Source organism: Aulostomus chinensis, chromosome 4 (genome assembly GCF_037954235.1).
Source record: "Aulostomus chinensis isolate RoL2024-O1b breed Wild chromosome 4, RoL_Achi_v1.0, whole genome shotgun sequence".
Taxonomy (NCBI): domain Eukaryota; kingdom Metazoa; phylum Chordata; class Actinopteri; order Syngnathiformes; family Aulostomidae; genus Aulostomus; species Aulostomus chinensis.
Window position 1 is genome coordinate 25,565,703 of NC_141323.1, and position 16,610 is coordinate 25,582,312.

At 43.3% G+C, this 16,610-nt stretch overlaps 1 long non-coding RNA gene across 1 annotated transcript; it reads right to left on the reverse strand.

Annotated features, from left to right (window-relative positions):
• Nucleotides 1-402: 402 nt before the first annotated feature.
• Nucleotides 403-1,255, reverse strand: LOC147264357 (uncharacterized). The gene is made up of 3 exons (XR_015112650.1): nucleotides 1,155-1,255; nucleotides 813-926; nucleotides 403-669 (listed from the first exon to the last, which is right to left on the reverse strand). It is a non-coding gene; the product is annotated as an uncharacterized LOC147264357 (long non-coding RNA).
• Between the last annotated feature and the right edge of the window lie 15,355 nt (nucleotides 1,256-16,610).

A 16,610-nucleotide genomic window follows, 5' to 3' on the forward strand; every position in this document is an offset into this window, starting at 1 on the left:
AAAAGTACTGCATCTGCCATCTGTCTACTTCAAATTAACCACTGCATTACATTCAATTTCAAAGCTGCGGAAAGGCGCTTCAAGAAGAAGTGCGTGAGGGAAGCTCGCTCATGCTGGTCCCCAAAGACTCAAAGCTGCCCTTTCCTCAAGCTGAAGTTAAAAGAATTGCAAATTAATCCTTCACAGGTACTTGTTCACAGAGATGGATGAAATATAAATTGAATATATTCTAGTATTATAAAAATACAATGAACTAAATTATTAACAATGAGTAAGAGGATTTTCAAAACAAAACAAACAGTTTCTTTCTTGGTTCTGAACTTTCGTTTCACTGAAAATAAAAATCTTTTTTTGTTGGATAGTTTCACATAAAATACCCTCAAGTCATCCTTTACACCTCAATTGTAAGGAAAAAAAGTTTCCTCTACAAAAGATAACCCTTTTGTTTTTTTAAAATATACATCATATTTAATCCCTTTCAGAATCCTTAAGTTACCTTCTAAACCGGTATTCTTTAATTTACAACAACTAAAACTCAATATTTTACCTGTGGGCACACACACATTCATATGAAACACCTTAAATTTAATTTTTACCTGTTTCAGGCCTGTTTATTGAAGCTCGTGTGCGGTCGGGGCTTCACAACTGTAATGGCCGCTTCACTCGCAGCTGAGCACACAATAAAAGCAAGTGCATGTGTATGTTAGTCCTCAAAAATCCAGGGTTTTATTAGAAGGGGGAGAACGGGAATGGAGGATGAGAGTCTGAATGGTAATGGCAATGGCGGTGGAAGTCACAATCCAAACACTCACACGCAATGGCGGGACAGCGAAAGTCACGAAGAAGAAAACACAGCAGGACAGGGCACAGCAGAACAGCAGAGCCATCGGATGGAAACCCGTCTCTCTCTCTCCAATGTCCGTCTCCTTCAAGCATATTATCTTAATTTAGCCACAATTATCAAACATTATCTCGTGTCGAATTCGCATTACCTTTACTTTCGCTCCAAAAATATTACAACGCTAAAGCTACGATCTGCTGGCACATTAGCACGGAATGCTATCCCTAGCTAGCACGTCGCTAACCATGTACACATCCAGTCTCTTTTCACTATAACAGTTAGATAAAGCGCAAATACAGGCATAAATATTCACCTCTCGAAGGTCACACAGAAGTTTACATCAGGACCACCAGTCGTCGACCTCCAAAATAAACTTAAATGCTCTCCACACAAATGATGCCTCCCCTCTTAACTCTCTGATCATTGCCTCTGTTTCTCTCCCCATGCGCGCTAACTACTCACCTCACAAACCTGCGCCACTAGTCCCACCCCTTACACAGTAACTTTCCTCTCATTGGCTTTTGCGGTCTTAATACACCCAAAGATAAGACAGGAATGAAATGATTGACAGGTAACAATTGAGGTTACATATAAACACGGCTTCTTCCCCTCTCCTTATTCTCAGATCACTGATCTTTTACAGACTCAGAGAACTTAAAGACCTTTATATGAATTTATTTTTTAACTGTAAATAGTTTTACTTTTTAAATGTTACATATTATATTTATGCTTTTAACCTGCTCACATTATAACCAATTTTAAAGATCATGAACTCTATTTAGTTTTGAACTTTTTAACACATCTCTTTATGCTTTTTATGCGATGTAATTTATTTGATTTTTGTACAGGGCTACGTGTTGTATGATAACAAGAGTGTATATTGTTTACAATGTGTTACAGTCAATGGGTGGCACGGTGGTACCGTTGTTAACAGTGTCGCCTCAAAGCAAGTTCAAGTCCTGGCTCGAGCACAGGTTCTTTCTGTGTGGTGTGTGCATGTTCTCTCCGTGCCTGCGTGGGTATTCTGTCTGCAATGGACTGGCTACCTGTCCAGGGTGAAACCTGCCTCTCACCTGAAAGCCACTGGGAAAGGCTCCAGCCTCCCCCTGCAACCCTTAACAGAAATAAGCTGGGATGCATGGAAGTATAGAAAGCGGATACAATGAAGCGCATACAAATTTTTCGAATGCATGAAAAAGTCTCACCTTTTGTTTTTTTCATATTGGTTAGTTTGGAAGCATGGAATTTCTGACAAAGCCAAAGTTTGTATTGTTTATTCACTGATTTTTCTGACAATTTACAAACAAAGCTTTCAAAACTGAGAGGACAAGCAGTGGTGTTTAAGATCAACACCCAACATGGGGCTTGAACCAACAACCCTGAGACTAAGAGTCTCATGCTCGACTGACTGAGCTAATCAGGTTACGTCAGTGTAAGTCCCATAGCATGAAGCGGTCAGAGTGAGAGACTCACAGTCCTGTGAGTGATCACCCACCCATCTATCCATCCATCCATCCATCCATCCATCCATCCATTTTTCCGCTTATCCTGTTAAGTGTCACAGGGTGGGGCTGGAGCCTATCCCAGAGGGGACATTACCTTGGACAGGTCAGTGGTCCATCGCAGTCCACCGCAGCCAACAAATATTGACAGACAACCATTCACACTCACAGCCATACCTACGGTCAATTTAGAGTTGCATTTCCATTTGCATGTCTTTGGACTGTGGAAGGAAGCTGGAGTACCTGGAGAGAACCAGCACAGGGAAAACATGCAGACACTCTCAGGATTTATTCCAATGAAGCGCCTAAAAAAGGAGTGTTGGAACTCACTCAGATGAATGAGACATTATAAGCCATCAAATATATACATGTAGATATAGTGTTGGAGATCCAAAAAAACAGGGAGAAAAGAGAAGAGAAGAAGAAGAAGAAAAAAACAGCTTCTTTGACCAGATAACATAGTTGTCTATTTCAATGGTTGAGGTCTGAAAAAATAACTGATTAACTGTGAAATGTGATGGACAGGCAAGTACTTACTAGGATCAGGGCAGCTGGAAAATAGGCTCCTGCATCTGTAGGCAATATCAGAGACAAAGAAAAATCAACACAAATGAGCAGGCACTTGAACGATGCTAAAACCACTCTTTTTTAAACAAATACAACCACAGCTCCTGATCTATGGCCTTAACTACACTGTAATCATGCCATCAGACAGATTCATGCCAGAGCAGTAGCCTAGCACAAGATGGAGGAACGTAATTGCATGTAAACACAGTCAGTGTGCACTCATCTTAATATGAACCGACTTAACTGTTGTGTGACACGTATATTGTGTGTACTGTAAAATGGTTCAGACTATCAGAAAGCTTCATGAATTCACAGGCAAAATACAGATGTCGCACACATTAATTTGTGGAGGCTCGAGATGTAAAAAGTAAAGTCAACTCTCTGTGTTTTTTGGATTAATTTGCAAGCATTTTCAACATTTTGGCTAGCTGCTAAATCTGGCTAGCATGATGTGCACTGAGTGTAATTATCAATGCAAATGTGGCAGGATGAGAGGTCCCATCCTAGCAGTGAGACTGGTTGGTGATGCCTGACTTGGCTTGTACCATCATTAGCCAACCAGTGTGAGGCGCTGCTCTATAAATAGGGGCAGCATCTACCTGGTCAATCTCTTGCTCTTGGGGTCCGCGGTCCTCCCACTTCCTGGTCACCTCGCTTCCGCCTCTGATCACCTCACGTCTGCCTTCTCGCCACCGTCTGTGTTGGTATGTAGTAGTAGCTCCCTGTAGCTCGTGTTGCATGCTGATCATGCACGTTTTTCATATTCACGTGTTTAATTGTAGGCGTCCGGCTTTTGGGACACGGTCCCTTAATCGCCGCTAGTGGGGAAACCCCCCCCCCCCCCCCCCCCGCCGATCTGACGTGCAGAGGCTGTTTGCCACAGCATACTAGCTGTGAAACCCTTTGCTCTGCATGCGTGCGATCTACACCTGATTGGCACAGCTGGTGAGCCGTGACACTGAGGAAGAACTAGCTGCTGCTTTGATACTGGGCGCTGTCTTGCCAGACTATCCTGCTTTGCCAGATGCTCCTGCTTTGCTCTGGCTGCTGTTTGCTACAGACTACCCTGCTTTGCTCTGGCTGCTGTTTTGCTACAGACTACCCTGCTTTGCTGTGGCTGCTGTTTTGCTACAGACTACCCTGCTTTGCTCTGGCTGCTGTTTTGCTACAGACTACCCTGCTTTGCTCTGGCTGCTGTTTTGCTACAGACTACCCTGCTTTGCTCTGGCTGCTGTTTTGCTACAGACTACCCTGCTTTGCTCTGGCTGCTGTTTTGCTACAGACTACCCTGCTTTGCTCTGGCTGCTGTTTTGCTACAGACTACCCTGCTTTGCTCTGGCTGCTGTTTTGCTACAGACTACCCTGCTTTGCTCTGGCTGCTGTTTTGCTACAGACTACCCTGCTTTGCTCTGGCTGTTTGGCTACAGACTACCCTGCTTTGCTCTGGCTGCTGTTTGCTACAGACTACCCTGCTTTGCTGTGGCTGCTGTTTTGCTACAGACTACCCTGCTTTGCTCTGGCTGCTGTTTTGCTACAGACTACCCTGCTTTGCTCTGGCTGCTGTTTTGCTACAGACTACCCTGCTTTGCTCTGGCTGCTGTTTTGCTACAGACTACCCTGCTTTGCTCTGGCTGCTGTTTTGCTACAGACTACCCTGCTTTGCTCTGGCTGCTGTTTTGCTCCAGACTACCCTGCTTTGCTCTGGCTGTTTGGCTACAGACTACCCTGCTTTGCTCTGGCTGTTTGGCTACAGACTACCCAGCTTTGTTACAGGCTCCTGCTCTATTAGCCTGCTCTGCTACTAGCCTGTTCTGCGACCTACTGGCCATCTACACATGTTTTGCTTGTTTGTTTGTTAACTGTTTACTGTGTTCACTGGAGTGCTCTGCTTCTGTGTTAATGAATTGGAATCCGCTGTGTGTTGAACTGGAGGTTGTTGCAGTAATTCACCTTGTTTAACCAGGGTCTGCCAGATCCTGATGTCCACCGTGTGGCGCCACTGAACTGTACTTCATGGTGCTCTGAAGGTTTGGATCTGCATTGTTTCCCATTCCTCCGCTTGGGCTTCAGGGTGTAGCAAGCTGCTGGACGGCTATCCGTTAGCTCCCTGGTCTAGCAATGGAGAAATGAACTCGTTTCTGGTTATTTTGGGTTGTATTATTTTTCCTTGCTAATTTGTGTTTAATAATTAAATCTTGTTTCTCGAATTAATTTTTAAATTGTGGTTTGAGTTTGGTTCTGGTTTTTGTGGGGTTTTTTTTTTAGTTTTGGTGTTAAATTATAATTCTTGTCATTTCGTTTCAGGTACTGGGAGCTCATGGTCCTGGCGTCGCTTTTCCTCTTGTGTGCTGTGCACCCCTGTTTTGCTTTAATCATGTGTTTTTAAATGTGATGTCCCAATTGATCAGGGTGTCTTCTGCCTTGGGATCCCTCACCCCCACTGGTAAGCTCCAGACTTGTTTAGATTCATTCTTGTTCTCTTTTTAATCTGCTGGCCTGTTTACAATAAAATATTTTTGTCATGGAACCACATCTCCTGCCAATTAGTAAATGAACCTGTGAGTGCCTTTTGGTCGGTACGTTAACTATTTCCTTGGGCGAAATTCCCAAGGTGGCGTTGTCCGGCTTTGGTCACTATTATATTTTAATAAGTGCACCCCCCACTCGTGTGTGTCGCCACACAAACTGGAAACTTCACTTAGCCTCCACTGGCCTACAGACTTTGCGCCAGTGTCTACAATAAATGCAATCGCTACTCACCAAATGACTGAGATTGAGATGGATGACGAAAACCAAGGCTCTGGCCTCACATGTGCAGCTCAGGAGATTCTCCTTGCGTCCATAAGGCAAAGATACTGCATGATACTGTTGATTTATTTACAGTGAAGTACTGTATTTTAGCATTAAAGCATAGTTCTGTTAAACAGTCATGGGGTGTAATTTAACAGATTCCTATTAGAATTAACGGCAAAGTACTGTATTTTTATAAACGGTGATACTATTGAAATCTTGTGGTAGATTTACAGCAGTTGCTTGCAGTGTACAAGTCCCACCGCTTTAATAAAATTCATCACTGGATTCAGGACGACCCCTGCTACTCGGCCCCAGTGGGCGGGAGGAGGCTCAGGCCCAAACAGCGCTGACTGCAGCTTTAATTTAATCCTAGGTTGATGTAAAACTCTGATAAATCAGTGGTATTTATTTCATGATTTTCACAGGAATAAAATAAGAATAAAATGCCAGTTCATGGTTAAGCTAAAATTTACATCAGTATTTTATGAAGATATTAAAATGTAAATAAAATTTGTTTAAAAGTAACTTTCAAAAAAACATCATTTCACGGGGTGTGAATGTCTTTCAAAAATGTTAAAGTAATTCTATTACGTTAGGTTACGTGCGTGAGTTCATGACCTTTTAGTGTTTACACTTCCGGGAGAAACGCGCGCGAGGAATCGTGTGAATGGCGTAACGTTATCGGAGTTTGGAGACTGTGTGTTGTCGGAGAGGAGTTTTTATCGGTAACGGACTGTGAACTGTAATTGACCGACGTGATCGGAGTGCGTGAGTCGGATTCTCCGCCACCGATTGTGTTTTGAGCACCAGGCAAGTCCAGTTACAGAAGCTAGCGGGAGCTAGGCTAACGCTGTCCACGCTGAATGGAGACGCCGCTGCAAGGACGGGACAGGAGCTTCGGATAGTCGCCTCGGGAGAGAGTCGTTAACGGAGGACGCGTCACTGCTGCTGACGGAGCCGGAGGATGTGCCGCTGCTGCCGAATCACGGAGGTCTGTTGCTGCGGGCTGCTGCGAGCGGGACGGTTGCTGCCGTAACGAGCGAGGGATTCATCGGCTGCGGTCCGGTATTGTTGACTTCACCGACACACGGGGGGATCTGGTAAAGGTTTCCATCATGAGCTCCAACTAAAGCGGGCCAACGAAAGTAAACATGAGTGCACTCGAAATAAAATTAGACAGTTGAAAGAGAGACAAACAATATACCCCGGGGTTCTTCTTTTTATTTTCTATAGTCTTGTTTATTCAAGGTTTGAATGTGTTTTTCTGCAAGCCTTTAATACATTTTCTAAACTGAAATCTTGTGTTGTTTCATTGAATTTGTGTGTTGTTACTGAAGCTTTACAGCAGAGTTTAAAGGTCAAGTCTTCTCCCCATAGCCTCCATTTGAATATTTAAGAGTGAGAATCATACATTGCCCTAGATTGATATTAATTATTCCAGATGGGACTTTTACCATACAGGATATTTGAAATGAGTTAAAGTGTTCCCTGTAAGCCTAAGGTGGGTTTTAATATTGGAGCCGGTGGTAAAAGGGTTACATTTAGAAATCTAAACCCCTGCTACCATGAGCACACATGGAAATAAAGACTCAACTGACTGCTCGGTCTACTTCAGCTAGCACACTGAACAATACTGTTGTTTACTTGCTAGCTGATAAGTGAGCAGCTGATGTTTGCAATAACATTGAAATAAACTAAAAATAGAGTCAATAGCTCAAATCCTCTCACCACCAAAGGAGCCACGTCTTTAACACTTCAATCTCATAGCGACTCCTCAGGATTTCTTCTTCTCTCCATTGCATTTTGTAGGAGGCTCCTGCCGGTCCACACTGCCTTCCCCCTAACAGATTCAGCTACTGAGACTAAAGTTCGTTAGTAAGCTCAATGCATTAAAGTGACTTAATATTTGTTGAAAACTAAATAGGCGTGAAGCTGTAACCTCACATGAACACTCGAAGTCTAGATTTCAGCTGCATGTGAAGAAATCAGCATAGAATCCTTGTGTTGGTGTTTAAACCTGGACTACCAGAACCAGGCTAAGAGGTGTTTGTCTGTTAGCTGTGAAGCAAACTGAAACATGAAGGCTTTGAGGGTTTGTTCTCAACACAAAGAAAGATTCAATGCTCAAACTGCCAACTCTGTAAAAAAAAAAAAAAAATTTTTACAAATCTCAGTTTATTTCTTCATGAAGATCTTAATGAGGCAATCAGCACCAGAGCACTAAAGTTAAAATTAGTAACACCGTCACTAACGATGGATTTATTTGACCCAATGTAGTTTTCCTGATCAAATATAGTTTTCATCAAAATGTATATATTTTTTTATAATTAATTATTTCCCAATATGCAACGTCACATAAATGAAAAAGCTATGCTATGCTGCTACATTCTGAAGAGGTAAAGTAGCAGGTTCTGAGAGTGATGGCTAACCTGGATGTGTTCATCTCCTACTTTAATATCAGCGTCCCAACTTGGAGCTCTGACCACCTCCAGCTTTTTGTTCCTGTTTCTGCTTCAGTCAACAGGGAACTCAAACCTGCAATAGAATCATCAACAACAATGGAATAGAAAACAGAGGAAGACAAAATATCATAAACTTACAAAGCTGAGAAATGTTCATGAAGAATAAATGCACACATTATGATTGAGGCCAGAAAGTAAAACTCCACACCAAATGTATTTTGACATGTAGGGATAATGAACTTGAATGTGTTGAAATAGCAGATAAATGAATCCACTATCACAAGATGGCGTCACAGATCTCACCATCAAATTGGACCAGTTGAAGAACAAACAGACTTCTCCACGATCACATTTATCCTCACTGGTCCATACTTGGGGACCTCTGTACTAAATGGAGAGTTGAGGAAATGGGCTTGTTGTGGCCCTGCGGTCCCCAGACCTCCTTTACAGTCACCAAGCGCTGGCAGACACAATTGTAATGGAACCAATTATTTTAAAATGACAGTAACAAGTAAGAAATAAGGCATTACAGCTTTGAAGGAACTTGTCCAGCACTGGTTTGTGAGTGGGTGTTGTCCTGTATTGGCAGGAAAAACTCCTTGAAATGTCATGCAAGTTTTTTCTTAAAAAGAAATGTGTAAAACATTCATTAACATGCAGGCCCAAAGACAAGAGAGGGCAACGCTCCAGGAGTCTTTGATCTCTGAATGCTGAGCATTGATCTCCTGCTTCAGTCTTTGATCTCTGACTGATCCGAAACTAATCAAAGGATCACATCAGCATATTGGTCCAGTCTACAGATGGTGATTTTACCAAGTGCACTACAGCAGTCCTTGTTGCTGTCTGCTGTTGTGTCACAGCAAAGTAAGGAAACAGCCTGACGGTCCTCAGGAGGAAATTCAACAACCTCCAAAGATGGAGGTGAATCTAGACCTGCTCATGTTTACTGTCCTTGATGAACTTGACAAACACACCACATGTCACACACTCTACAGTTTCAATCTGTTGAGAACATGAAACGTGTGGCCCCAGTGACCCTGCATGAAATTTTTGTCCAATTCAAATTTTGATTCATGACCCAGAACCACTCAAAACCCCAGAAAAATAAAGGTTTGGGTGCATTAAAGACATAAATAATAACATCATCATGTTTCAAGGGGGCTGCAGGGTGGTGCAGTGGTTAGCACTGTGGCCTCACAGCAAGAAAGTTCTGGGTTCGAGTACTGGCTCGAGCGCAGTATCTTCTTATGTAGAGTCTGCAAGTTCTCCCCGTGCCTGCGTGGGTTCTCTCTGGTACTCCGGCTTCCTCCCACAGTCTAAAGACATGCAATTTGGGGACAAGGCTGATTGGATTCTCTAAATTGACTGTAGGTATGAGTGTGAGTGTGAATGGTTGTTTGTCCCTGTATGTTGTCCCTGTGATGGACTGGTGACTGGTCCAGGGTGAACGCTGCCTCTTGCCCGTAGACACTGGGATAGGCTCCAGCCCCCCGAGACCCCGAGACCCTGAACAGGAATAAGTGGAAGAAGATGAATGAATGTTTCAAGGTTTTCTTCCCTCAGATCTGAAGGTCAAGCTGCATTATTTGCAGTGCTCATTAGCAGGGGAATTAGCTCCAATGGTAGAGGGCTAGCTTAGCATGTGAGAGGTAGAGGGATCCATGCCCTCATTCTCCAGAATACTTCAGCTTGTTCTGTTGATCAGAGGAGCTGCTGTGTGATGAATGCTGATGTTTGTCCACTGCTGTGATAAAGTGTCACCCTGTTACTGATACTGACCATTTCAGCTAATTCCCCTGCTAATGAGCACAGCAGATAATGCAGCTTGACCTTCATGCATGGTTGGATGAGCGTCACCAGGTGAAGCTTCTCTGGTTGACCAACATGTGGAATCTCTTTCAATACTCCAGTGGTGGTTTAAGTGATGAAAATATGGATTAGTCACTGGAAGTGTGTGTGTGTGTGTGTTTGTGTGTGTGTGTTTAAAAAGGCAAAAAAAACCTTTTTTCAGCAATAGAACTTTAATACAAACACAAAATGAAAAGCAGAACAAGCCAGAACCCAAAATATGGATTTACAGAGGAAGCGTGCTGGGCCCAGAACCCAGAGGTTGATGGATCAAAACCATCCTCTGCTAAAAGAAGGGAACAAAATAAACCTGGTTGTTTTGAAATGTGAATCTGATAAAGAGGGGTGGAAATGGTGAGGTAGTCATTGTCCCTTTTGTTTTATTACAGAGACCTCATTGTTACTTAAATAATTTTAATTCTTTACTTGAAGATTCACGCTTTTTCGCTCAAAATGTATAAAACTTCTTGCATGTTGGTGCCCCATCACACACAACAGGTGCACTTGTACTCTTTTCACCTCTGACCCACAAACATTCATAGTCTTCCAGTGAACGTCCAATTATCTTCTGAAATCAGTGATGAATCTTTACCTGCTGAGACTCATTATCTCTGACTGTGACTAGCATGTGCTAGCAGAATACAGCACTCCTTCTTCATTGTCTGTCTTTGTCTCTGACCAGCTCTCCTGCTCTCTTTCCTCCTACCAGTCAAAGCAGACATCTTCACCTACTGATCTTGGATCTGCTGCCTGTACCTGCCTAGTAAAAGAAGGATCCAGCACCTGGTACTACAGGCTGAATTAACTCCAGGACGTTGGCCAGCCGTGTCAGTTGAAACCTTATTTGTCCAAATAGAGAAAAAATAAGTCTGATTGTTGATGAAAGGTGTCATCATGGCTTTGAAACTGTGGTTGGGGACAAACCAACATGAGCACATTCATGGAAGAATAGCAATAAAAACAGGAAGTGTTAGTTAGCAAGTACTCACCAGTCTTTCACTATCATACTTGATTGTAGTGGGAAAAAATGGCTGTTGCTGACTGTGCTGCCTGGTGGTGGATCACTCTTCACCATCCTCACAGGCCTTGATGGAACCAAAAAAGCGAGTTCCTGGAGAAGATCTTCTAGGGGGTCCAGGTTAAAGCGGTGCCCCAGCTGGCACCAGGCGCTGACCCAGGTCCTGCATGTGAGATACTGTCAGTTCTGTTCTGCCCTGCTCACAACCACAGGCTGATGTTGAGGCCTGCAGCAACCAGGGCCCCAGTCACCAAGTGTATAAAGGCTGGTCATTGTGGCAGTGGGAGGAGTCAAAATGAAGACCGATCAATGTGAGCAGGACGTGACTGCAAAAGTAAGAAGAACTTGACCATGTTTCCTACACTACCCAGGAGGCTTGGTAGTTGTTGGGAAGGAAGCTCCAAAAGCAAAGAGCAGACAGCAGGATATAAAAAGAAAAGATCCAGACACTAAAACTACAAGTAGAAACAAGATGAAATACTAAAAGCTTTGGAAAGATACTCCAAGATTGTATATACATTATTATATACACTAGTATTCTCATTGACTCCTAAAGAGGGAAAGGAAAAATTAGAATGTGGATCAGATCAGCTGATTTCAGTGTTAAGTCCATCCCTCCATCCACTTTCTATTCTTATCCTTTAAGGGTCGGGGGGGGGGGGGCTTCAGTCTCATGCAACCTAAACTAAAACATTAGTCAGATCAAATTCAGATTAAAGCAAGAGTTTCCAGATCAAAGTCAGAATTCCTGATGATGTCATCAGGGCTTTGACAGTACCTAGAATTCTGTCTTTGATCTCAGGAGGACATGAAAGAAACACAATTGAGGAAAGTAGAAGAGAGCACATTCAGCTTCATTAGAAACACTTGAACAGTTGAACAGTAGAATTTGTTTGAAACAGTTTACAACACTGAGTGACAGGATTGAAGAGGGAAGATTTTTCTACTTAACATTTAATTCTAACTTAAAACTGGGGATGAACATTCTCAGTAGTTCATATACTAATATACAGAGTAAGTCATGTCATTCCCTTTTGGAAAAAAAAACAAGAAAAAAAACATGTGAAGCTCCTCCCCCCAGCTCCATATGGTACAGACAGATATGAGAGTGGCAAGGAAGCAAAGAAGTGTTGTGCTCCTCTCCAGTGCTTTTGTGTTGTTGTGTTCTTCTCAGCTCCATCATGAAGACGTGCTGGCAGTGGGCGCTGGTGGAAGTTTGCAGCTCTCACTGGAAAGTCCTGAGGCTCCTCCCATTGTGAAGCAGGCAGTTGCTCCTAGCCAGCCGACACTTTCCCTCTCTTGTGTAGGAGTGAAGAACAAAATCAAAATAAAGAATCATCACTCTTTCATTGGGGGACATTTTTTCTCATTCTAAAAATTCAACAGCTTCTATCATTTCTTTTACAGAATATGTCAGTGATATACTAGGATTTTCTGTTGTGCTGTCAAATTAACTTTTATCGGATGGATGGATGGATGGATGGATGGATGGATGGATGGATGGATGGATGGATGAATGGATGGATGGATGGATGGATGGATGGATGGGCTACAGTTCAGTCACTGTGTCTCTTGTTCCCACAGTGATTTGATGCATCCTACCAACACAGCAGGACTCACCAGGAGACAATGGATTGTCAGTCATTTTTCACTGACAGCGCTGGAGCCGGAGCCTAATAGGTCACAACTGGCATTGGTGGACTCCAGGATATGTTTGGACCTACAGAAATGCACAACCTGTTAATGACAACACTTTCATATATTTAGCCCTGCTCACAGATCTCTGATACAATTTTCAAGTCATACAACAGGTTCAATGTTGACCCTTCGACCACCGTTACACTGAAGCAGAGTTCAATGGCAGTGTTGCATATGTTGGGAGGAGCCTGTGGCTCTCGGTTCAGAGGATGATTTGAAGAATTTGTTGTTGCTGAACTGTTTATGCTTCAATTTCTGGACGTTCACTGGTGGAATGTTTGTGGGTCAGAGGTGAAAAGAGTACAACTGCACCTTTTTTGTGTGATGGGGCACCAACATGTCAAGGAAATCAAACCAACAGAAACCAACTACTGGTTCAAAACCAGTAAAAAACAAAAACAGAGGAAAAGTCTCTTGGTGCAAAAACATGTGTGTGTGTGTGTGTGTGTGTGTGTGTGTGTGCGTGTGTGTGTGTGTGTGTGTGTTTGCAGTTGAACCACAATCTGTTTGTCCTGCTGTCCTGACTGCTTGGGCAGACCTGACTCCTCTTTCTTCTGGAATCTGGTGGCCTGAGTGGGTTGTGGCTGTGGCTGTTCTGGTTGGTGTTGAGGCAGGGCTGCTGAGGAGGATGCTGGTGTGGATGCTCTCTGTGTTGCTGATGGCATGGATGGAGTGCTGGGTGAGCTCTGCAGCTGTCTGAGCAAGGCTGCAGCGTCTGGGTCTCGGGGCATCCGTTCCCTTCCCTCAATGTGTGGCTTGACCAGGGAATTTCCCAGCTCCTCCAGAAATATTCTCCACTTGCTTCCCTTGGTTCCACTCTTGGTGGATGTGGGTCCACAACACCAATGCATTCTATGCAGACACATCAAGGATGCTGCAAAACACAAGAATCCACCCTGAGACTTTCTCTTCAACCGTGTTGAGGTCTTCATGACTGTGATGATGCAGGTTGTCTTTCTTATTTTCGTCTTACAAATATTTATAATAAATAAATATATGATAAATGTTATATTTAGAAAATCAGACAGCACAAAAACAGAAAATGGCGCCATATCATTTACAGTTTCTGTCATACATCTGAATGTGTAGACTCTTTTTGTATAAGACCCCTCCACTCTTTAGGGTTGGTGGTACAATGGACAACGCGTCTGACTTTGGATCAGAAGATTCCAGGTTCAACTCCTGGCTTGGCTGAAAGTGAATGTGGAGCAACTTGTCCTGCCAATATTCCATCCTGAATAACACCTGTCCTGACTGGCAATCAAAGTAGGCTCCAGTGGTGAATGCTGTCAACAATGTTCCCCAAAGCCACCATTCAGCATTATACAAAGTATGATCAGAGATCCCATTGCAAAGTACAGTCTTAACATACTCATACATTTTAACACCCATCTAAATAAATTCTGCTTCCATGCACCATTAAAGTACACAATGCATATTCATACACAAATATCCACATATGTACAGTACAGAGAACAAACAAGAACAAGTACAGAGTGAATCCTGGAGAGAAAAGGTGAGGTGCATCAGAAACAAGAGCAGATGTTTGAAAATGCTTGATGATTTGAAGATGAGAAAGGAAGTGAGAGACCGAAGTGAGGAGGAAAGGTTGTTCCAATCTGATGGAGCTTTAAATACAACCGGACAAAACAGAAGGCCGTCCCCACTGATCCTGGATCTGCTCAACATTCCTGTCTGTTAAAAGGAAGGTTTTCATCACCGCTGTTGCAGGATGTGCTTGCTGATGGAGAATTGTTGGGTGTAGATTCATTGAAGGAGTTTGGTGCTGGACCTGCTCTACTAGTGAAGAGTCATGAGAGAACTTTTGTTGTGATTTGGTTCCATACAAATAAAAATGACTTGACTTGATTTGGTGCCTCATGAGGAGAAAATTTGGGCACAAAAGTTGGACAAGAGTGTTTGTGGAGGGATGATTTTTTTTCTTTTTGCAGTGTTGTAAGTCACTGTAACTGCAGCTGAATGATTGAACTTTCTCCAAATATCCTCAAGATGGTATCCAAATGGGGCTGCACGGTGGTGCAGTGGTCAGCACTGTGGCCTCACACCAAGAAGATTCCGAGTCCCGGCTCGGGCGCGGGATCTTTCTGTGTGGAGTTTGCATGTTCTCCCCGTGCCTGTGTGGGTTCTCTCCGGGTACTCCAGCTTCCTCCCACAGTCCAAAGACGTGCAATTTGGGGACTAGGCTGATTGGTCTAAATTGACCGTAGGTATGAATGTGAGTGTGAATGGTTGTTCGACTCTGTATGTTGGCCCTGCGATGGACTGGCGACCTGTCCAGGGTGAACCCCGCCTCTCGCCCGTAGATGCTAGGATAGGCTCCAGCCCCCCCGCGACCCTTACTAGTAAGGAATAAGTGGAAGACGACGATGGATGGATGGTTTCCAAATGATAAAATTGACTTGAGGAAAATATGAATGTGCGATGACCAGTTTCTTTGCTGATTCTAGGCAGATATAGAAACAAATGATCTCTACACTCTAGGTTGCATTGTGAGCTGAAAGGAATTGAAAGTTGCTTCAAGTATGAAGGGAAAATCAAGTAGACACATTTGAAAATAAATACTGACCAATGGAGTTGCCTTTGGGACTCCTACATTAAATCATGATGGGTTCAATCCAAACACCTGAGCACAAATCTACAAAGACTATTATATCAGACATTGAGAGGACAAAGATTGATGTCTGAATGTGTTAGGACCGGCTCAGAGGTGCAGCAAAACCTGGTAGCAGCAAACCAGCATTTATGAAAGTAAATAATCAACCATGTGAGGTGTGGAAGTCAGTGTCAGCAGTGGAGGTGAGTGTGTGATGTGATGTCAGTGTGTGCTGCATGTTGTTGGTGGAAAACAAGGAAAAACAAAAGGACAACAACAGCACGCCGGCTGAGCGCAGAAGGGAGACAAATGTCTGGGAAGGCGGGGTTAAACAGGCCTAACTGGGAACACTGGCCCGGTGCTCCCAGTCAGCCTGATGACCAGGCTGCTCCAGACCTGCAAAGACACAAACACACCCACCAACAGGACCCTGCACACACAACGCTGCATAGGACCCAGGCCTGGGGCCGTCACCAGTGTTCCCATAGAAACCACCACCGTAGTCCAATATTGGGAACATGAACTGTGTCATAATACTTTTCCAGACTTCTTGTGGAAAAAGTCAACAGAGCGACAAAAGTCATTTTAGCCCACCAGATATTTGCTTGGACACTGAGTTCATGTGAAATTTAAATGACAGCTGAGAATCACGCCAGAGGCCTGGATATTCAAAGTCTTCAACTTTTGCTTTTGTTGTTCCATCAAGAAAGCCAATGAGCCAGTTAGTTGACAACCAAGAATCAGGTCAAACGGAAAACAACATACGATATGAGGTTTTTCTTGTTTCTTGATGGGCAGCCAAAAATATTTTCAGCATTGGATCATTAAAGTCTGTTTCATTTCTGATGTCGTGTTCTAAAATAATTGCTCACCTAAGAGGATTCTAAAAAGTCCGACTTTCTCAGTGATATTCTCTTCTCAGGCTTTCAAATCTTTTAAATTTCCATTTTCCACAAGTGAGTAGAAAGTTGTTACTCTCTTTGAATCCAGGATTTAAATCTGTGGTTCATTTCATGAGGCTTGAACCCTGGATTAAAAGCACATCATTAAATGACTTGTAGTGATATTCTCCTGTTAACATTCCAAATTATTCATTGAGATTTGGACTTTACGGAAACATTTTTCCAGATTTTGATGGGCCAGTACAGCAGGAACTGGGGCTCATTCATGTCGTGGTTTAAATTTGAGCCTGGGTTTCTTCCCCTGCAAGATAAATCTGGAAAGCATTTTGTTCAATTCAGAAACGGTTTTGAAGGCAATTTCTCCA